Source organism: Tetrao urogallus, assembly GCF_951394365.1.
Source record: "Tetrao urogallus genome assembly, chromosome: 3".
NCBI classification, from domain to species: Eukaryota; Metazoa; Chordata; class Aves; order Galliformes; family Phasianidae; genus Tetrao; species Tetrao urogallus.
In genome coordinates this window covers 85,073,458-85,096,852 of record NC_136815.1, presented here as the reverse complement: position 1 = coordinate 85,096,852, position 23,395 = coordinate 85,073,458, and positions in this window count along the sequence as shown.

Genomic DNA, 23,395 nt, shown 5'->3' with positions numbered 1-23,395 from the left:
GCTCCAACTGGAAATCTGGGAAGTTCTCATAAGTTAAAACAAGGCCATTTCCTTCTGCTGGACACTTCATCTTCTTGCTAAGAGATGTAGCTGAAAGCATTGCCTCATGCTGGCCCATGTAATAGCTGCAACTCAAAAAGATGGTTACACTGCTTCGCACTCTGCTTTCCCCCTGCCTGCTTTGTTTTGTTGCTGGCATTCAGACATTCTTGTGCACACGAGATTGGAGGTTGCCCTTCCTGAAAATTCAGCAAAAAGCAATGGTTCCTGCCACTTTCTTGCTCTCCTCCATGCGTGAGTGTGAGCACCAGTGCGGAGCTGGAAGCAACCACATCTCCTTAGATACAGGAAACAGGAGAGTTACAGCACTCCAGTCCAGGTCTGCACCTAAGCTGACCCTAAAGATGCCATGAACATTCATCCCAATCTGTTTGTTGGTATGTTGCGAGTTATTTGAATGAGAGTGGCAGACTTGCTTAAGGAAGCCTGAGCTCCTCCTGTCTTGTGTGAGGAACGTGAGGCTCGTGTCTGCTTTACAGCAAACAGGAGTTGGCAGCACTTCTGTAGAGCCTCCCCAAGGCTGCAAAGCTGTGACCACATTCTGATGTCCCAGAACGCAGCTCTGGTGGCCACCACTGCTGTAACAAAGAAGGAAACATAGCTTATGAAACACATGATATATATAGAGATGTGTGTGTATAAAGCCTAAATCCATAAAATACTTTGATTATTTGCCTTCTTGGTTCACTTGTTCTTGTTAGTCGGTAAATTCCTAACGTGATTTCTAGTTTCAGGCAGAGGGTATTTGTGCAGCCAAAACATTCTCTCTGACTCAGTTTATTTCTGTCCTTGTTCTCATGTTTTGCTAACAGAAAAGGGGAGAAAGAAAATTACATCTTGACAGGCTCTGTGAAGTTATAAATGAGGAATCTGGTCTGAAGTGTGTGACAAGTGGTCTTGTTAAACAGCTTTCTCAATCTCTTACTTTTTATAAACACTGTTCTTTCCCTACTAGGCAAGAAAACAGAAGCAATTTTCCATGAGTCCTCATGTTACGAAAAGGCTGAGCACTTTTATGTTCTGTTAAGCTTTGCGGTAGGTGAATTTGGTAGATGAATTCCTAGTTCTGCTGTAACATGTTCTTAATTTGTACAGCAAGCCCCTACGCCGCCAGGACTCATAAGGAATTTTCTGAAGAAAAGACCTCTTGACATGTTATTCTTTGTAGATAGGTGTGCACTTACTCAGGAATGAATGTTTACTTTTTGGCATCTGTTGTGATTAGAGGTGAGCAGCCTGCTGTAAACTCAACTCTGGCCTCCAGGCAACTTTTCAGACTCCTATGATGCCCCTGCTTTCCTGGTTTTCTATTATAGAAGCATTGGATGTGATTTCCCCTTGAGTGCAAAGCAAATCAAGTCTGTTTTCCTCCTTTCTCCAAACCAAGCATTCTTCAAGTGACTAAAAACAGATGCTCATTTCCAAAGAAATATCTTCAATCAAAAGACAAGTTGCATGTGTGGGCTTTGAGAATTACCACACATTTTTGGATGAGGCAATGGAAATTTCTTTTTGATGGAAGTGTCTGTATCTCTAAATACAATATAGGTAGTTCCAAAGATTATTTTGAAACTTCCATTAAGATAAATAAAAGGAAAATAATATTCCCTTGCAGTAAAACAAAAGTATTCCTTTAGGGCTAAAACCTCTGTTCTCACTTGCACAAGAAAGACCAATGCAGTGTTGCAACTACCTGAGTGCACCAAGCAGTATCTGCACAGTGCATCAGCCTGGACAGTGCACTGCGTATTTTAAGAGTGAAATGCCAACCTGTTCTATGATCGAGTTCTGTTGCTTAGATTGTACCTGTACTGAATTTTGAGGTTTATATATGCATACGAAAAAATCCAAATGCAATGCTAAATGTTATCTCTATTGGGACCCTAACAATAATGTGAATGGCTCATCTTTTCAGGAAGTAACAAAATGTCCTACTTCATGTTTGTTCTTAGACTTCGAAGCTATCGGTCACGATAGGCACAAGGAGCATCCTTTCTTTCCTACAACTTCCTACTTATCTTTCGTGCATCTCCACTCTCCTCCAAACTGGGTAAAGGTTTAAATCCCTCTGGAGTGGAGACTTCCAAATGCAGTTATGTAAGCAAACCGTAATTACCTGCAGTGCCTACAGTAAATGAATGTCTGGCTTCCTTGGGTCACAGAATGTTGTTTGGAGGGGTCTCTGGAAGTCCCCTTGAAGCAGAACTTATTGCAACAGGCAGCCATGGCTTTGCCTGGGCAAGTACATAGAACTTCTAAGGGCAGATTTTCCACCTAGTCTCTGTATTTTCCTTGATGTTCAATGCAAATCTATGTGATAATGATCTCACTCTACTGCCTATTAACACCAAGGAGAGCTTGGCTCCATCATCTTTGTAACTGTTCTTCAGATAGTTGTCAGCTGTTTTCCCTCTCTTTCCTTTTTAAATTTCTCCATTAACATCATCAGGAAAAGCAATGCATAGAGCAGGCTGCCCAGGAAGGTGTTGGAGTCCCTGTCCCTGGAGGTGTTCAAGATCCATGTAGATGTGGCACTAAGGGACATGGTCAGTGGGCATGGTGGGGATGGGATAGTAGTTGAATTGGATGAGTTTCATGGTCTTTCCAACATTTATGATTCTGTGATCTTCTTATTTTATGATTTTTACTACTTGTACTAGTGCTGTGTTAGCTATCTGTGCTGCAGAGCACTCAACACAAGTGCAATCTCTTTAAAGCAGTAAAACTGAAACTACCGTGGAGCTTGGAATTTCTGTACAAAGTCAACTGTTTGTGTTCAGGTGGCTTTATACTGCTTGCTTGCACGCCTTCCTCAGCATGCTGACTACCAAAGAAACAAATACAAACATAACGTTGTGAATTGCATTTTTGGAAAAGCATTCTTCCAGTTGCCTTGCAACCACCTTTCTAAGGGAAGGACAAAGATTTTATAAATAAGTGTGGAGATTGTGTGTTTTACTTCTGATAGACCTCATCTCCATTCAGATAAAAGAGCTTTTACAAAAAAACAATTATCTGGATGAATAAGGAGGTCTAAATGCCTGTCAGTTCAAGCCCCAAATCTATAGAATCTGAACTGCATTGACTGCAGGATGAGTGCCTCGGGCAGGACCTCTCTGGAGCTGAGTTTCACTGTAAAAGTTTTGAGCAGATTTCATTGTCACCACAAAGCTCTAATCCTCCTGCTTTTTATTTTATGAGAAATCAGTTGTGACTTCCTTTTAAAAAAAATCTGACAGATTGTTTTTTATAGCTAGGAAGCAGGCTGTCTTCTTTGCCTTGAGGTTGTGAAGAATAATTTTACACTATCTGGATTACAAAAGAAAAACGAAAATTGCTTCTTCTAGCTGTTCCTTTTGTAAACCCATCTGAAGGAATATTTTTCTTTCTTTCTCAATAACACACACACTCCTATATACATATTTATATATACAGTTAAAAGTTAAATTCGTCTTATCCTGACAGTTTTCTTTGTTCAGATTTCATACCTTTCATATTAACAACAAACCTTGTATGGCATTTCATTATCACAGGGTTTTTTCCCAGCAAGCTGTGTCTCTATCAGGTTCAGGAAACACTGCTTGTTATGACTGTTGCTAGCTCTTCATTTTGTTAGGGAGCTCACCTTCACTCTGTGCAACAAAAAATGGCTTTGGAAACAAATAAAAGCCATCCAACTTAACACAAATTTAAATCTGTGTCAAAAATGACATTTATTCCCTCTGGCGTGTGAGAAAATAAAAGAGTCTGATTCAGTTCCGTATATCTAATGGGGTTAAATTAAATATAAGTACCAAGTCCTCCAAATTCATATTCGGACTTTCTGCATTTATGTTAGGGTATGTGTGTTTATTATGAAACCTGTACTCAGTTCATTAAAATACGGTTAATTTCCTCAACAAGGGTTTTCTTCTGATATGTCACAGGCTGAATGCACAGCCCTTCAAATCACATTTCTGTTAATTTGAAGTAACAATTGTAGGATTAAACTTCCAGGCAACTGTATATTGGAATGTTTATGAATAGAGAAGATAATTAAGTAATTTACAGGCAAAAATCAGGAAAATGAAAGAATATCACTAAGATAAGTTTAAAAAGAACAGTTATTCCATTTCCTCTCTCTTTTATTTTTTTAGATTAGACTCATGCTGCTTTTCATGAACACAGAGTTCAATTTTACTGGCCAAATTCCAAATGCAATTTGCCTAAGTAATTACTTCTTGCATTCTGAATTGGAAAAAGCATTCCTGAGTTTCCAGTCCTGTCTAATTTGCTTTTGTGGCATTTTAAATTCAGTATAAACCAGGGCCATCCATCACCAAGAGGTGATTGATCTCTGAAGGTAGACTACGACAAGCTGACATACACTAAGAGTATCGCATGCAGCTTGCAGTGTAGTATCACAGTCCTTGTATCTCAATGGCCAGCACATCTAGCAAAGCTGCACTCCCCTCCTGTACCCACATTTGATTGGCATCCTAACCAAGTTCCTCCTTTCTGTGCCTCAGATGTGAATGTTGTAAGAGACACATTAAACCCTTTCTAGATCAGGAGCAGCAGTGAACTGCCAGATCTTGGCAAGTTATCCAGAGCCCTTCCAACTCTTTGTTCAGTGCTGCAGAATTCAAATCTTCTGAGGATGAGAGACAGCAACATGGTGAGCTCTGCCTACGTGTCATGCGTTTCTTCCTCTCCTCCTTTCAGTCTGTCTGGGAGGCAATCATGGAAATAATAGGGTTGGCCCTTGTAAGGCTGACCAGCTTCCTGATTCAAAAGTCACATTAGCTCATGATTTCTAAAATTCAACCATCCTACCTGAACGCTGATTCTACCAGTCACTCCTGTCACTCTTTTCACTACTTACCATGTTCAGTACTCTTTTGTATGTGTGAAACGCGTATCGGCAGACATCATGGTTGAGTTCACATAGCGTGATTGTCCAATGGAGAAATGCAGTTTTAGAAATTGAGGCTATTCCTTTAGAAATCAGCTAGTCAGGGAAAACCTGTGACAGGAGAGCTGAGTGGAGGGATCTACAGCAGCTGCTGCTCCCACAGCTGCTGCTGCTGCTCTTTGGCCAATTCAGAGGAGTTCTGTGGCAATGCAGATTTTTACAGGTCATTTCAGGTCAGGGCACACAGGTGAGAAAGTACGTGGCCTTCAGTGAGAGCTTAGCCTCTGATTTGTGTATGACTTTAGGAAAGGCAGGGGATCAATCTACGCCTTAGTTCTTTTTCAGTAAAACCACGGTAAGAATAAAATTACTCCTTCACAAAGATACTGGGATTGGGCTTATAATGCTTGTCTGACTATTTCCATGGCAGCTGATCAGAACTGAGGTCCCATTCCAGACTGGCTTCTCACACAGAACATAAATGCAGGACCACGTGCAGCTCTGAGGGTGCAGCACAGATGGATCCTTCAAGACCCGTGGAAAGAGAGGTGCAGCCACACAGTGTGGCAGTAGTCTCTCATGTGAATCACCTTTTACCCTCTTCACGCATTGCTGCTTTATGAATCATGTTTTCACTGCAAAATAGCATTGTGTTATCCCTAATTTCAGTCCCCATCACCATCATCACCTCTGGTTGGTACCCCCAGCCCAGCATGAGGTGTTGTTACAGCAGAGGGACAGCACTGACCATTCTGCTCCTTCTTTATCTCCCCAGCTCACCCAGTTTGCAGCAAAATGATGTGACTCAAGACAGCAGTTATTTATAACATCTGTGTGAAGGCAGTTAGACTAGGCTTGGGTAAATATAAACCTGGAGAAGTATACCACAGAGATCTGTGCATGACTGCTTTACAGAAATCTGAGTCTTCCCAAACTAGATGCTTTCTTGGGAATAATCAGGACTGATTGTGAACAAGAATAGAAAAAAGCTTTCATTTTGACCTATTGCTTGAGGTTATTCTGTGTCACATATGATAAATTCACAGTACTGCCTGTGATGTGATACACTGCATAACAGATTCTGCATTTATTTAACACCAAGAAGTTCAGAGTTAATACTGCATTGTATTACTTCAGTCCTGATCCTGATAAATTAGCAGGGCACCTGTATATTTGTGGACTTTTCTTCTGGACGTATCTTGTTGCTATTTTTTTGTCTCCCGAGTCCCATCCAAGTGGATTTTCAGTAAACACAACCTGTACATAGATTTTTCATCAGCTACATGCAGGATTTTGTAGGCAGGGTGCTGAGATGAGGAGGGGACCCAGCAGTGCTGGCAGCTGGGAGGCTCAGAGAAGGATGGTTGAAAAAGCAGCTGGCTCGAGGAGACCTCACTGCTGTGACGGGCACTGGATCCATCCTCCCAGACTCCTCTGTCCTCCTAGGGATGATGTCTACATCCTTATTGCTTCGTTATGCAGATATGGGCACAGAGGCACAGATGCAAACGGCATTGTTCTCCTATCAGCTCTTCTGTAGCTTCTAGGAGGGTGTCCTTCTCTCTTCCCAGCTCCACACTTTTAGTTTTTGGAAATGTGAGAGCTAAAAATAAGAATGTTAAATTCAGGTAATCCAAAACAATAGGAGTTTTTGGTTTTTTTTTTCCCCAGTGTTATCCGACATGCTCTGTATACTTAATAGCAAATGATTAAATAACAGTCAGCATATGAAAATTTCCTTTCAACAAGCACAGAGAGTATGCAGGGACTCCCCCTGCTCTCATTAATCCATTATGTTAGTTTTATTTTTCATTCTAACAACAGACAAACCCCAACGACTGAAGAAATGTCTTTGTAATATATTCCAGCAAACATTTCCCTTATGAAAAATTGCTGTAATGTAACTTTATCACTGGTGTGGGTGTATAATATGATCAGTCAGATGTTTATCTCAGTAATAGCACCTTATTTCATAGTAGTTCATTAGCAATGCTCTGTAACTACGTTTCCATAACCAAAATTACAATCAGAAGCAGGAATAGAAACACTGTATACATGAAATACTGAAAAAAATACTTCAAGATACATTCTTCATATGCTCAATTCTGAGCACTTAATAGTAGATTTGGTATTTACGTTCTCAGACTCAAAGAAAAGGGGGAGGAGGGAAAAATGCATCAATATTTCCTTAAAGAAACCTGAGTAAAACAGAAATGCTTTTGGTCAGCCATTCAGCTTGTGAAAAATCAATATTGCTTCGATTACTCGACTGACTTCAATATGCTGATGTTTATTTACAGTTGTGGGGATCTACACCATGATTAATAAGAAAAATACCCTGAACTTTGGTAGTGTTTTTTACCTGGAGATTCTGAATTGCTTGTTTATGTCTTACATTTGGTGAAGATGAAGTATTGCATTAATTAATTTAGGACCTCATGGACACTTTCAATTCATGAAAAATACAAATTTAATCAGATGAATATCTTATTAAAAAGACGTTTCATTTTCTTGGTTTTATGTACATGGTATGAACAAGAGAAATGACCAGAGGCAGTTGAAATCATTGTTTGCAGTCCTTTCAAACAGTCTGAAACCTATCTGAAACTCCAAACCTGTTTTCAGTCCTGCTGTTATGTTGCAGGCAATCTGTTTGAAGTCTAAAATCTTGGCAAGACCCTTCGCTATGAGGGTGGTGAGACTCTGGCACAGGCTGCCTAGCAAGGTTATAGATGCCCATTCCAAACATCCAAGGCCAGGCTGGATGGAGCTTTGAGCAACCTGGTCTAGAGAGAGGCGTCCCTGCCTATAGCAGGGGGTTGGAACTGGATGATCTTAAAGGTTCCTTCCAACCCAAACCATTCTATGATTCCATGGTTCTGTCACGCTGTAAATACCCTCAACCCTTGTGGTTATTTCTCTGCTACTCACCCTAGGCTCCCTTAGATTTGCTGCAGGCTCTGAAGGTGGTCCAGCCCTTTCTTTTGCCAAGTATCTTTTTTCTTCCCCCTGTCAAACTTTTCCTGATTGTTTCTCAGGGTTCTGTACCACTTCATTCACTCCACAGAGATTTTTTGCATGATCTGTAGTGCACTGTGGATTCTAGTTCAGCACTCAATGCATCTGTTCCGACCTATATGTCCAGCAGTGTGCATATGTGGTGTGTACATGTGCTCTGTGTGCATGTGTCTACTATCAATTGTCCTTCAGCCTTACTGCTGGGGGGCCTGGAGTATGGCACTGCAGCAGCCACGACTTTCTTGGAGTGCTGGATCCAGCATAGTGGATTTTCCTTTATGATTTATCACTTCCTATCTTTACTGTGTTCTTTTAACTAACAGAATGACATTTAACTTGGTGGTGGTGAAAGGACAAAAGGTATTCTGGCCTATAAATATCACTGATCCTTCAGATCTATTGTCTTATTATCAGCACTGTCCTTTCACATTCAGGTATATCACTCCAGTCATACACGATATCAGTCTTATTTAGGGTCATGATCACAAAAAATACCATTGAATCCATTGGCTAACCAACAGCAATGGCCCGCATTATATGTGTGTAGCTGAAGAACTCATCATCTTTTCTAAAAGACTATTGCTCTGCTATCTCTAGGAGTAGAAATTTTTCCCCAGTGGTTATCAAAGTCCCAAATACAGAAGACTGGTACAGTGCTGTACATTTCTGTGGGTATCTGTGGTACAAGATATAAGCCTCCACTTTAAATGACTGATATGACAGGGTAGTGGCATGCATTTAAAATAATCCCCATGCCTTGACTGATGCTGACCCACTTCAACTGCTGAGAAAAGCAGTTTTTGTTATAGAGTACTTGATCATAATTATTGCAAAACCCTGAAAAACTGGAACCAGTATTTCCTATCTGTTAAAGTAGGTATATCTTTGGGTCTCAAGTCTGTACTTAAGATTCCTAGGTATTTTAGTACTTTAAATAACAATAATATGAGGCATTTTTGAATCTGTAGGCCCTACTGCGTGACAGATTTATAGCAAATTGTTCAACTCTGAAATACCATAAAAGATTCATTGAAATGCTAATTAAAAGTCTTTAAAATAAATTTTGTTCAATAAGCTGCCTGCAATGTGTAAACACAAAAATCCACACTCAAAATCCCTCACTCCCTGTTCAATAATTGTGTTTGCAATGAGTATGAAAGATGCAGATCTTCGAAAGCTGTAATTGTGCATGTAATGCTAGAGTAAATAGGTGGTATTCCTATGTTTTAGAGCATAGAAAGTAAGTTAAAGAAATCCTGCATAACTTTCAATAGAAATATCCTGGTTTAGTGCCCCTATTTGTGCTTTGTTTCTTAATGTTGTGACAATTTTGTCTTGTTTGTGAATTGATCTTCATGGATTAACATGGCCATCTGACTGAAGTGCCTTAGGAATCTCCTCTGCAGAATTCACCCTACAGCACTATTCCTCTATGATTGTGGTTATTGGTTATGGCTGACCGCAGACAAAGACCATCAGACAGTAGCACACCAGGATAGGAACACGCTTCAGAGATTGCTGACTGTTATGTTATGTTCTTTTCTTTAGATTTGCTCTGAAGAATACATTGAGATGTATATGTATAGTATTAACGTTTTGGAGAAGCACCCCTTCTGAATAACTGCATTTTAAGAAGCTGGGACATGATCCAGTGACAAGCAAACACTGGCATTATTCAGAGACTTAGGACAGGCAGTGCTGATCAGACAGCATCAGATGTTGACTGAAGCAGGGCTCTGTCAGGTACCTGGTGCTGAGTGGTGTTTGATACTGGGATGTGATGCCAAGAGTGGTGATGGTAATGAGGAAAATAACCTCAGTGAAAGATAGACCAACTACAGCTCTGCCAGAGAGGTGAAGTGTAGAGGACAGCTGGGGAAAGTTAAATTAATGGATGCCAGCAAAAAGAGGCTGATTGGTCAGAAGGTAGCTTTATTTTGGGAAATAGTATGTCTGAATCATTGCGTGGTCTGAATACCTTCCAGTTGGCTCAAGCAGAAAAGGCTAATTGTATAACTTTGTACAAGTGTGACATTACAGCGTCTAAAAATATAACACGTGAAGAAATACATTTTTGAACCTTTAGGAGTACTCAGACTGCTTAAAATTAGGCTTATAAATGAGGGAGGCAAATTAGAGGGATAGTCTTTGTAGATTATTAATGGAAAGAGAGAAGGAATGGGCTGGAGAGGGAGTGGGAGCTTCTCTAAGAGTGATTCAGAGCAGGAGCCTAATTTAAATGCTGTAGTTGCCCTCATAAGGAATTCCCCTCTCACTTCACTTACTCATCTGCAGTATGTAAGTATCCTCCAAAGAGAACAGAAAGAGTTTAGAAGAACAGAGTTTACAATCAAAGGGAGAAGAGATGAACTGATAATATGGGGGGGCTGATTTAAGCCCTAATAAAAAAGCAAATTATAATGGGGACAAGGGGTTAAAATCTGAGCCAACATATACATTAGAGAAGAGCACAATTAATCTAAAATTGATCTGTGACAAAAGAATCAGATTTTGCATCCAAGAAATTATGCTGTCCAGAGGAAGAGTTGTGAAGAACAGTGTTCAAATGTTAGAGTCATGATAAAATGTGAAAACGCGCAAAAAGAAGTGTCAGCAGGAAGACATGGAGGTCAAAATGAGCCTGCCAAAAAACACTGCATCCTGTGGCAAATAATGCAAGCTAAACTTGGTGTGTTAGTCATAACATAAGAGGAACTTCACTGAACAGCAACACATTGCAAGGATTTGTGGTTACTAGCAGAGCACGGTAAAGTTCAAGTGGTGAAACAGAATGTCAGTAGCACCTTTATTCAAGAAAATTCACCATTGTAGCAAAATCCAGTCCTTATGGTAAAAGTCAGAGATCTGACAGCAAATAGGACATTTCTCCATTTTAATTAGACAAAGATGTATGAAAAGGTATAGTACCCACAAACATCCCATCGCATTCTTGCTCTCATCACAAACTGATCTCAGCTGAAGTTTGGGAGCGCAGAGCTTCTGAGGATGAGCCGAAGGATATCTTCCAAGGGAAACAGAAGCTCTTTGCAGATCAGAGCTAGAAGGACCGTGTTGTCTCAGAGTGCATAACCCCAGCAAAAGGCCGTGGTAAAGCATTCTGAAATGTCGGCAGCTCTTTTTCCTCTGGGAATGATGGGACAAGTACAGCGAATAACTTTTCACGTTTAAAGAAAATAAGATTAAATGCTTCACTGAAATTGGCCTCAAATAGCAAAAATAAGCAAATATATTAAAATATATTACTCACTTTAACACATGAAGAAATTCCAGGTGAAATGCCAAATAGTTTTCTCTTCTTTTTGTACCTGAAGGTTCCTGGTGGATTCTGTTAGTGAAACAAAGTGCATATTAGTGTGCACCAGAAGCATATTTTATGAAGCATTCAGCTCACACTGCCACACTCATTTTGTTTGGAATGAGGTGTTTCACCACAAAGTGCCACAGATTGGATTTGATACAGAGCGTGAAATTTTGTGTAGAAGATGGCTTTGATGTAAAAAAGACTCACATCAAAGTCAGGATAACAGCATGATTACTGGACCAAAGCAGAACAAACAAAAATGTCAATATGTGACTAATTAAACTAACATGCTGCAGAGTCAAGTAAATGCCACAGCGTACGGAGATGTTCCCTGAAGAACTGGCCTTACAAATAATTTCTTCCAACAAAGAAAGGGTGCAAGTATTCACTGGAAAAGGAATTGCTGTACAAAAAAACTTATGCCTACTATAGTTTGCTTGCACAAGCAGGCTGAGGGCAGTGCTCTGGTGCTGCAAGAGGCCTGGAACAGAAATCTCAAAGAGAGTTTGAGACACTAAAGGATGATTGCAGAGTCCTCAATCCTGTGGGGGATGGCCATGGACTGTTCAAGCAGGATCATAGGAGGGCTGCACCAAAAGTAATGCCTTGCATTTTGTTTTGCTGACCTGCAATATCAGATGCAGATGTTGGTGGTATGGCAGTAGGTGTTCCAACTATGTTGCATTACATTTTGTTGCCATGCGACAGATGTCAGCAGAGGGGCTGTCTAACAAAATGACATCTAACATGGAAGTGCACATGAAGCAAAGGTGTGTCACTGAACTCTTCTATTTACATTCACTGACACTTGCTGAACAGTGATGGGCACCAAACAGTGGGTGTGAGCATGGTGAGGCAACGGGTGGTGCAGTTCAGCAGTGGCAAAAGCAGCGTGAAAAACAAACCACACTGTGGATGGCCAGGCACTGCTGTCACACCACAAAATCAAGAGTGTCTTGATCAGTTCATCCACAGGGCCAGGAAACTGTATACGGAGTTGAATATCAGCTCCAGTGCATTAGAAAAGATGGTGGCAGTGTTGGAATATCACAAAATTTGCACTGGGTAAGTCCCAAAGATGCTCACACTGGAGCAGAAGGAAGGCCATATGCACATTTTTCAGGACCTGTTGAATCAATACAAGGCTGAACCTGGTAGTTTCCTGGATTGTATAATTACTGGTGATGAGGTTTGGTTTCACCACTACGAGCTGGAATCACAGCAACATTCCATGGAGTGGCAACGTGTGAATTTCTTATAGAAGTAAAAGTTCAAGACACAGCCCTCAATGAGTGAAATGCTGACCATTGTCTTTCAGGGTAGGAAAGGGGTGATCTTCTGGTTTTCAAGGAACCTGGACCAGACATCAACTCTGACCACTGCATCATAATGCTGACTGAGGTGAAGGCTCAAACTGCCAGAGTCAGACCAGAGAAGACAACCTTTCTCCTGCAATATGATAATGCCGGGCCTCGTACCAGTTTGAAGACCATGGAGCACATCACTTTAGCTGGACTGTCCTACCACACCCACCACAGAGTCTGGATTTGGCACCTTCAGACTTCCCTTTGTTCAGGCCAAGGAAAGATGGACTGTGTGGGCAGCATCTTCCCAGCAATTACACCATCATAGCAGCTGTGAAACTGTGGGTCACCTCTGCTGGTGCAGGTTTTTACGAGTGTGGTATACAGGCTCTTATTCATCAGAAATGCATAGCCGATGGTAGAGACTGTGGTGAAAAATAGCATTTTGTAGCTGAGAATTTGCTCTATTAAGTAGTGCTATTGTGCTTTGTATCTGTTGTTGTTTCCACTTAATAGGAGGCATTATTTTCAGAGTAACCTACATAGAACCACGGAACAGTTTGGCTTTGAGTGGGTTTTAAAGACCATCCAGTTCCAACCCCATCTTCTGTGGTCAGCATTGCAACATGCTAAATCAGGCTGCACAGGGCCCCATTCAACCTGGCCTTGAACACCTCCAGGGATGGGGCATCCACAGCCACTCTGGGCAATCCCCTCCCCTGTCTCAACACCATCTGAGAAAAGGATTTCTTCCTAACATCTAAATTAATCTGCCTTTTTTAGTTTAAAACCAATCTTCCTTGTCCTGTCGCTATCTACCCATGTAAAAAGTTATTCTCCCTCTTGTTTAGAAGCTTCCTTTAAATACTGGAGTGAGGTCCCCCCAGAGACTTCTCCAAGCTGAAGAAGCCCTGTTCCCTCAGCCTTTCTTCATAGGACGCCTGCACTCTCCTGGAGTTTACTAACTTACTCCTCAGTAACATAGACTTGAAGACTGTGACAATACAGATGTTAAAAAAGAAGAATCAACATAAAGCAAAACACTGAGCCTAGTTTCCTAAGGAAAAATGGCTGAAGTATTTCACTCATCCCTATCCCAGTAACTTCTGCAATTATTGACCAATCTCAGCTAAGTCGGACAAACAGACAGTCGTCTCATAGAGACATAGTTGTTATAAAAGCTTTATGAAACTGGGTACTTATATGGAGAAGACAGACATTGTTATGTTCCTCTACCAAGGAAAGATTGCAGCATGAACTCAGCCCTTATTAGACACCAGAGAAACTGCAACAGGGGGCTATTACAAATGCTTGAGTCAAAGGAGTGTCTCCAGTGAGAGGCATCAGCTTACGAAGCATCTGAGAGTCCAACCACAAGCCATGAGCTTCGTTAGTTTTAGTGCTGATAGAAGGAGATGTTACATGTGGGAATGCCAGGATTCACTGAAACTGCTCATTAGCGATTTCCTGCCACAGCCAAAAGCGGCTTCACAAACAGATATTTTCTTTCCACATTGTAAATATGGTTTTGAATTGCATACAGATCTGTGAGTGGCTTAATGTTAAACAACAACAACAAGACAGCCTTTGTGAACATTTAATAAAGGGATCTCAGAACAAGGCCTAGGGCTGTGTTGACTACATGCTAACAGCAGGATCTAGGTTCTCAGCAAATATAGGCTTTGACTGACAGAGTTACAACTGTGAAAGAGTTACCATAGAAGTAATTAATGCACAGAATACCATATTTCCAGGTGCCAGGTAATGGGAAAGACTCCTTAATGAGAGATGGCAGATACTTAAAGTCAGCGGGTTTGTGATTCTAAAGACACTACAGAGGAAAGCAAAATAATTCCTAGAGCTATCTGGACATCGTTTAGGAATTTAAAAATGTATGGAAAGGGGCAAATGGTTTTATGCTGGCCTGAAATGAACCTTGATATTAAAGGGGTTGTTAGAACAGTATGAAAAATGCAAAACAAGTCAAGTGAAAGAGCCCATATTCATGGCACGTGAAAAATAGATTACCTCAAGCAAGACATGCATTCCTGTGCTTTTTCATGGTCTGTTTCTGGTTTGGTTCTGATTTCTACTTAATTTAAAGTAGTAATTCTTGTAAAGAGTGTATAATCCTCTTTGTAAATGAAATTTTTTTGGCCTTTTGCAGAGAGAGAGAAGTGTTATTTTCCATGCTGAAAGTTAAAGAGCTTTCCATGTACTCATCTGTAACTGCTCTTCTCTTCAAAGTCCTGTGAGAGCTGCAGATGCAAACATAATGTTTTAGCCAAGGAAAACTATCAGGGGGATGCTGTCTAATGGATCTTAAACTGAGTTTTTGGAAATTACAAAGAATTGTTGGTTCTCAGCACTTCTTTTTCTGGCTACAAGAGGAACTGATATAGAGCTAGAAGAGTGAGTGGAATCATGAAACAGATGTTTTCTTTTTAACCTTGGCCACACAATAATGACAGGTTTACTATGGACAGACTCTGGCCTTAATGACTTACATGAGTCACACAGACTGCTACAAAACCTGTTGGGGTTTTCCCACAAAAAAACATTGCTTAAAAAGTAGTCTACGGAATTTTTTCTTGCTAATCATTAGAACATACAAAGCAGCCTCCAAAATTAAGGATAGTTTATCTGACTTTTCTTTTTGTAGTATGTATTTAATAGAGAACTCTATAGTTTGCTTTCTGTTCTTTCCCCAGCTGTGGTTGACTCTAGATCAATCATAATGTATACCTTTCACACGTACCACTTCTGCACATAGATCCTGCCATTCTGAGAAGTGTGATTTTTTTGTTTGTTAATATCACTATTTCTGTTTTTGCTTTGTCTTTATCTCTGATTGAAGTGCTTCCACTAACAGATATTAAGATATTTTTGTTACTTACAGATAGGCATTCCCAAGCATTTCTCAAGCAAGAAATCAAGTTCAGAACAAGGCAATTGCAGAGAAATCGAAATAATCAGAAAGTATTTCATGTGTGTGTTTCTGATGATCCTGAATCAAAAGATTATATTGTCTGTAGAGTATTGCATGAACTCCTGTATTTTGCAGTTAATGTACAGAGCTCTCCTTTAAGAGCTTTTTTCTTCATATTTTTGTTTTATTCTCTTTCTTCCCCCGGTCTTTCACTGGGAAAGGAAATTAAATTCTAGATATTTTCTTCCACTTCCAAGGAGATAACATTTTCATTACAGCTCTTTCTAATCCAAAATCTGTATTTTCCTCTTTGTCTTCTGTTTCCTCTGCACTGCCTTCATTTCACAAATCCTTAACTCAATGTCCTCTCAAACTACCTTCACAAGATGCACCAAGTAAACACCTCTCTCTCTTCCTACAAATGCACTTCACGTGCTGGGTTTTCCTCTTCACTAATATTCTTTTCTCTGTTAGAACTTTAAAGCTTCAAAGATGAGGACAGCTAAATTTGGGAGTTCTATGAATAAAATGCCTCTTTTCATGAGCTTTTTAAATATACGTGTAAAAAGCAGCCTAACTTTGTGATTACAGACTTCAGGAAATAGTTATTGTAATTCTTCTGCACTCAAGACTACAGAAGAAAGTGTCAGCTTTGGGATCCAGTTCATGAAAACAAATTCATTTACAGCACAGACAGTGCCATGAGCCTTGCCTCTGTCTAACAAGCTCCCGACCCTGCTAAGAGCAAGTCATGTAACTGTGAGACAAATGCTGCAGAAAATCAATTGTATTTCACTTGCTTCTTGAAGCTGGCAAACTCTTCATTAACTTGATGGAACAACTGGTCATCCATTTGGGGAAATAACCTTCTGTGCTCAGAAGGTACTACTCAGAGTATGTACATACAGATATTTATGTGTGCACACATGTATGCATGTATGCACTTTTAGCAGGAAATATATTTATATATTTTTCTCCATATTATAAAACAGCTTTAAAAAAAAAAAAAAGGTGCTATATGTTCTATCTTTGATACACATCCACACCATAAGGGTAGGCAGGAGTGAGTTTCCCGTCAGGGCTGTGAAGGAAACTATTCCCTACCCCAAACCACAGCACAGAAAAATGCTCTGTGCCACCAGAGTGGCATCATTCCTTGTCACTTACATCCTCCATTTTTATAGCAGTGATAAGTACTGGATCTGTCAAGTGACAAAATCACCAACTTTGGCCTAAATTCTCCCTGAAACGTGGCTTGAAAACCACCATGCTCTGCATTAACTCCCCCAGATCTACTCAGTGCTTACTTTGCTTACTGTGGCATTTCTTACTTATTCACAGAAAGGAATGATCACATTTATAAAACATTTATTTCTCCTTCATGGCAGATTTATAAGTTTCTGATCTATCTTAATTTACTTATTGTATATCTCTGTAATTGAAATTGCCATAATTTTGTGTCTGTTCCTCTTTCGTTCACAAAAAAATTCCAAGCACTAAAATAGAGAAAATTTTCTTACGTTGCTCAATTAGAGTTTTAGTTTTGTTAAAAATACTTCTCAATTCCAGAAAATGATGAAATCATTAATCTCTCTACTCAGTTTATGAGCTCTTTACTGTCACCATGAAGGCCACAGACCCCAAGATTTTACTAGTTATGAAACGGGAACTAAGTACACTGAAGTTACTGAAGATACAATAATACATAAAAAATGAGTCAAGGCGCCGAGTCCTAAGGGTGACCAGTTTTTAATTCCATGTTGTTGTCAATCTTGTTGGCTGATGTTAAAGATGAAGCGCATAATAGTCTTGTCTGCAAAGAACTTCAACTGAAAGACAATTCTCCATCAAAATGCCTTCCTGAAAAGCAGACTCGTAAGGTTGTGCAACCAGATCACTCTTGTGCAGCTGTGCATTTGGTTCACTGTTTTGTTTGCTAAATATCTGCAGACTCATTCCTAAATAAAACAACTTTAGGGTAAGCACAAGAGCCAGCAAATTCTTACTTCTCCTTCTTAGACTGTAAGCGAATGATGCCACTTCTCAATAAGTGTGACGTGAACTGAATTTCTTCTCAGAAAGAATGGTTATACACTGGAACAGGTTATGCAGGGAAGTGGTGGAGGCACCATCCCTGTGGTGTTTAAGGAAAGGGTAGATGTGGTACTAAGGGACATGGCTAAGGGGGGAAATGCAGGTAGTAGGTGCACAGTTGGACTGGATGATCTTTGAGGAATTTTTCAGCCTTAATATGATTTTCTGATTCTATTCGTACCAATTGCAGCTGATGTATACAAAGTAGAATAAAATGGTATTTAAAATATACCAATCTCTAAAGCATTCCTGCTAGATTACAAGTATGATTATGTTTCTATAAATTCTAAAATAAAAACATAAACTTTGTTGATAATAGTAACCATACAAGTGTTTTCTTTTTTCTTTTTTAAATTCTTTTTCTTATCAAAATTAATGTTCAGAAGAAGCCAGGGGAATTTTCTACTGTTAAACGACCATTTCCCTTTCTGATTCATACAGTGAATGATTCACGCAGTAGTGCACTTCTAAAATTTGGTGTGACATATTTTGACCTGCTCGTAGATCAGTGTAATCTGGCAAGAAGCTCAAGAAACAGAACAGGTAATTTTTGCAGGACGCTAGAATTATAAATAGGTCTTTTTGTCTAATCAAAATTCTGGAAGGATGCCCTCATTGATTTCAATTTCTGCCACCAAATGACCGGTGTGACATCATCTGAACACCGAGTACTCTCAGAAGCTTGTGTTTTCCAGTCATAAAAGGAAAACATGATTTTTTCATCATGTACTGCTGCTATTAATAATTCTTTAGCTTCAGTCAAGCCAACGTGGTGGAGCAAATATTTCTTCAGTACAGAAGAATGTTCCACTGAGGCTATTCAATAAGAGACATAGAAAGGGAAAAAAAAAGAAGCAGGAATGGAGATAATTCTTCCTTTCAAAAATAGTTTCAATTATTTAAAATATATTCTGTTGAATAGTTATCGTGTGTGCAAAGTCTCCAAATTTTAGAAGCGTTACAGTTAAGGCCATCCTTGGTGTTAGTAATCACTGTGCTTCTGCATGTGCCTTTTTATGCATGCTTTTGATCACCCAGACAGATACTTAAATACTGAGAGTTAATCTGAGCTCAAGACGTACCAGCTCTGTGAAATGAGGGAAACTGCTCTTTTAAGTTCTGCTATTATAGGTTTTAGAAATTGGATTTTATTATTTATTTACACTTAACATAATTTCTGGGAATTGAGTTATGTTTTTTTTTTTATAATTATTTTTATATATGCAAATGAAACTGAAATTGGTAAAGCAGCATAAAACGACAGCAAATAAAAAAATAGAAGTGAACCATAAGTAAATAAATAAGCAAAACAAGTAGGTTGTAGCCTTCATTCAATGCAATTGCACTGAATGAAGCTGAAGCTAATGGATTGCATTAGTGGCAAAGGGCAGCTCTGACATCAAAACCCATTCCTAGTGTGTTTCATTGCCACGATTAGACTTGTGTGGCAAGAAAAAGCAGACTGACCTCTCTAATTTCATGAGAGTTAGAGAAGGATAGTTAGAGAGTTAGAGAGTTAGATAGTTAGAAGGAGAGTTAGAGAGTTATGAGAAGGATATTACACCATGCAAATTATAAAAATAAATGCTTACATTATATTTTAGTTCAGAAAGGTGTTTCATTAATTAGTGTTTATTTACAAGTATATGTTTAATCACAAAAAGTTAAGGAGTCAATAAATATCAATATCATCCAGTGTATCATAGACCAAGTCACTGAAAAGATATGTACATTTGTTTGGTAAGCTTGTGTTTATTAGCAAATGCCATCCTGAATGTAGCATCAGCTTAGTCTTAAAAACTGTTTGTGTCCTTCCATCTCCTGAGAACAAATATTGTGAAAACTCAACTGCTGCTGAAAGCTTTGTGTCTTATTGCTGGAAAATCAGAGAGATTAAAAATCAACCTCAAGGAGAAGGAAAAAATGTAGTAGGGCTGATTATGAGCGTTTACCTTACATTATTATCTTATAGTTTCTGTTATTGGATAAAGCCTTGATGGCACCAGTATGTTTTCTTTTCTTTTCTCCTGTTTTTCATTTCTGTCATTGACTGCACTGGATTTTCTTCAAACAAACAGCTGATGGGTTGCACTAGAAAAATAGTGGAAATGATTGTAGGCAAAGTTAGGTAAAATGCACAAAACAAAAATAGGGAAATGCATATCAGTCTTTCCATTCCTCATGGCAACAGTATGGTAAAAGGTTTACATTGGCTGACTGATGGGGTGAAAACACAATGCTTATTCCAAAGGATTTATGAAATCAGTGTTTGCAAACTCTGCAGTGGAGAATAAAATACAACCTTATATGTGTGTGTGAGTGTGTATTTTGTGGACTTGACTTTTATAATTAAGGCAATGTTGTGGCTTCCTAGATACCTGTAATTTTCTTTTTAATTGTGGTTACTGAATGCTTGACACATACAGAAACAGCTATTATACCAACCCCCTCTCAATATTTTATTCTATTTAATTCCAAGCAGTTTATCTCATTCTCCTGACAGTTCTGAAAGTGATGTGGGGAAGGGGAAACAACCTAAATATGTGAGTTTATAGGGGCGGAAGCAGCAAAAAATAGTAGTGAGAATTTCTTTTGAAAGCTTTCATTCTAATCCGTGAGAGCACATTTTAACAACTTGAAAATAATCAATCATTATTCCATTCTAGGAGCACTAAAGGAAGTAAAATGCTCAGAAATTGAATCAATGACCTGGAAAACAAGCTCATGTCCAACAGGGATTTGATGTTGGGAGTTTCTGAATAAGTGCAGAAATGGAGGGATTATTTTTTGCTATCCATTATAAATAAATAAGTTATGAAACTAAGTTAATAGATTTGAAGAGCAGCTGATACATGTCCCAACATCCAGAAGAAAGTTTCTGTAATGAGTCTAGCCCAAGACTGGGACAGGTTTTGAGTACAAGATACAATTGTACTTCACAAATTTATTTACCTAGCACAAAAGCAGACTAGGAGCTCTGGAGCTGCAAATCAGTGAAAGCTGAGAGAGAATTCTAGAGAGTAAGAATATGAATTTCTTATATTCTTCAGTACAGCATCATGTATTGGCCTTTGTAGCATATAAGCAGTCACAAGCCCTCCTTGCTTGTTCATCCTGCGGTCTACCACTGAACTGAACCTGCAAGGAATAGGATTTGGCGCTCTGTCGACATTTGGTCTGATCTGGTGGGATTGTTTTTGTGTTCTTAGGAATGAACTGACATCCCCAGCTTTACTTTCTTTCCCCTCGCATAATGAGAGTCTTGGGTATGATCACCAGATGCTTAAAACAGTAAACTTACGGACAATTTTAGCACATTAGTCTATGTTTGCTGTGTCGGTAATGGTGAACTAGCACAGTGGGAGGCATGTCAATCACTAGCAGGTTTTTGTTTTTTGCCATAGAAGCTAATTAAGCACTGGAGGAAGGTGTAAAGCAGAGGAGTTATGACAAAGGCATGATATTTGGGAGAACACTGACAAGATTTTTCATTTAGAAAAAGAAAGTGTTTGTGCATTTATGGATGGATAAATGTCTCCCTTAAGCAACCACTGGTGTCAGAGCAGCTCCTCGATTTTATGCTTCCCTCCATGCTGCTCAGCCAGCAGATCAGCAGCCACGTGAGTGATGTGCATTCGCAGCATGACCAGCAGCCCTGACAGTGACAAGAAGGAAGCTAGACACTGCGGTTGTGCTCATGCACAAAGCGATTTCACCTAGGGAGGAGATGGCAGAAGAGACTGACTGCAATCATGTGATCCCCCTCAGCTCCAATTCAAATCATTCTGAAATGCATTTATGCTGAACTAGTCCTGGGTTACCCAGTTTGATGCAGAATGCAGAGAGACGGTCAGAAAAAAAATAAAAAGAAAAAAAGGAAAGCAGAACTAGAATAGTAATGGCGCGGTATGTGCTTTCCAGTGCTTTTCTCTCAGGATTTATGTTAGGGGAAAATACATCATAGTGAATCCATCAGCCTGCGAGCAGCAAGGTTACTGCCGCTCTGTGCCTCCAGATCCAACCAGTAGTGAGGCTGGAAATGCATTTGTAGGAGACACACACATACAGAACACACGTATACAGCCCATACAGGCACGTGCATACATAGCTGGGCATGCAGTTCACAGGCACAGAGTCACACGTCCTTAATTTGCATTCCCACCTTCCCTCACACCCCTGTAGTCCTCTGGGTGTGTGGAGGTCCTTCCAGGTTCTACAACGGGTCTGGGACAGCCTACCAATCTGTCAGCCTGTACTTACTTACATCATATATTCTATTTAAGCCAAAACAAATGAGCTAGCATTAAATAAGAACAATAAGAAAGTGTATACAAAGTGCAAGAATAAGGAAGAAAAAGGCAAGGTCTAACATCCCCATACTGGTTCTGATTAGTACAGGAAGTGAGATTACAGACCTGATATTTGGTGGCAGTGAAGTGAATTCGACAGGATTCAATACCATGGGCAACAAGCAGCGCAAGAAAGGATCTTGGAGATGTTGTGTAAGCCTCTAGATAGCAAGATCATAACTGTGCTACTGGACTCTTCACGAGATGGAACATCCAGACAACAGCCTGGAGGCAACTTCCTTGTGAGCAAAAGCCTATACAAGGAGAGGCATTAGCCTTTATTAGTAACAAGAGCAAATATTGCAGTGTAAGGCTCCAAGTTCAAAGGTCTGGAACTTATCTTTTCCAAACAATTGCTTTCTCTCAGGCTTTCCATTCAAATATCAGACAAGGAGGCACTATGAACAGCACCTGCTGTGTGAAATAGAATGTGACCAGAAAGGAACCTTGTATAGGGATCACACCTGGGCAATTTATACACAACTCAGTACCGTAGTGAAAGTGTGATCCATCCTGGAGGCATTGCTGTGGTGCAGCACTAAGAATGTCATGACGTACGGCATCAAGATGGCACGTTGGTGAGCAGTGTTCTCCTCCCATACTCCAAAGGTGAACATGCATTTGTCAGTGTGCTTCACTGAGTGTTACTGACCCATCAAAGAGCCTAAGTGGGAGCGAAAGAGGCTTTGGGCTTTTCATTCAGGCAGAGCCCAATAGGCTGCAAGGTACTCTCAATTCCAGAGCTGTCCCATATATGTTAGTATAGGACACGGTTCTTTCCTGTCTCCTTAAAGCATGAATAAAACATCACAGAGGGCCTGCAGAAAGGAACGTCTTTCTGTGACAGCAGCATCCAGATGACACACTTGAAAATGCTTGTTTTGCACAGGGCTTAACCAATCTATGCGATTTAGCGCTACAAGCTATTTTGGTGGCTTTAGGCTTTGCAGATTTCAAAGCAGGATGGTGCTCCTACAGACATAATAAGAACACCTTCATCTGCATTAGGTCAGACAAGAAGAAAACACAGGAGGAATGTTGATGTATGCAGAAAAGGTGAGGCCTCTGGGACAGGAGCCAGCCCTGCCCAATACTGACAGCAAGGAGAGCCAACCCCCCTGGTGCATGAATGTAATAGATGTGTAAGGAATACCTGCCAGGTGTAAGCTAGCCATCACTGTTTGGTGCTGGGTAAAACATACAGCGTGCTATCACACCATTAGGGAAGGATTTCTTCACTTTCCTGCGGCATCTGAGCCTGGCTGTTATCTGGGACATTCTTCGGTTAAGACAGAAATCACAGGAAATGCCACAGCCAGAGGTATGTGTGCAAGCAAGAAATGAAACCCAAACTTTTCCTGCACCCACTCCGAAATAAACTGAAGAACAAGTGGAGAAAAACATGCTGTGATTTTCATGTTGGTG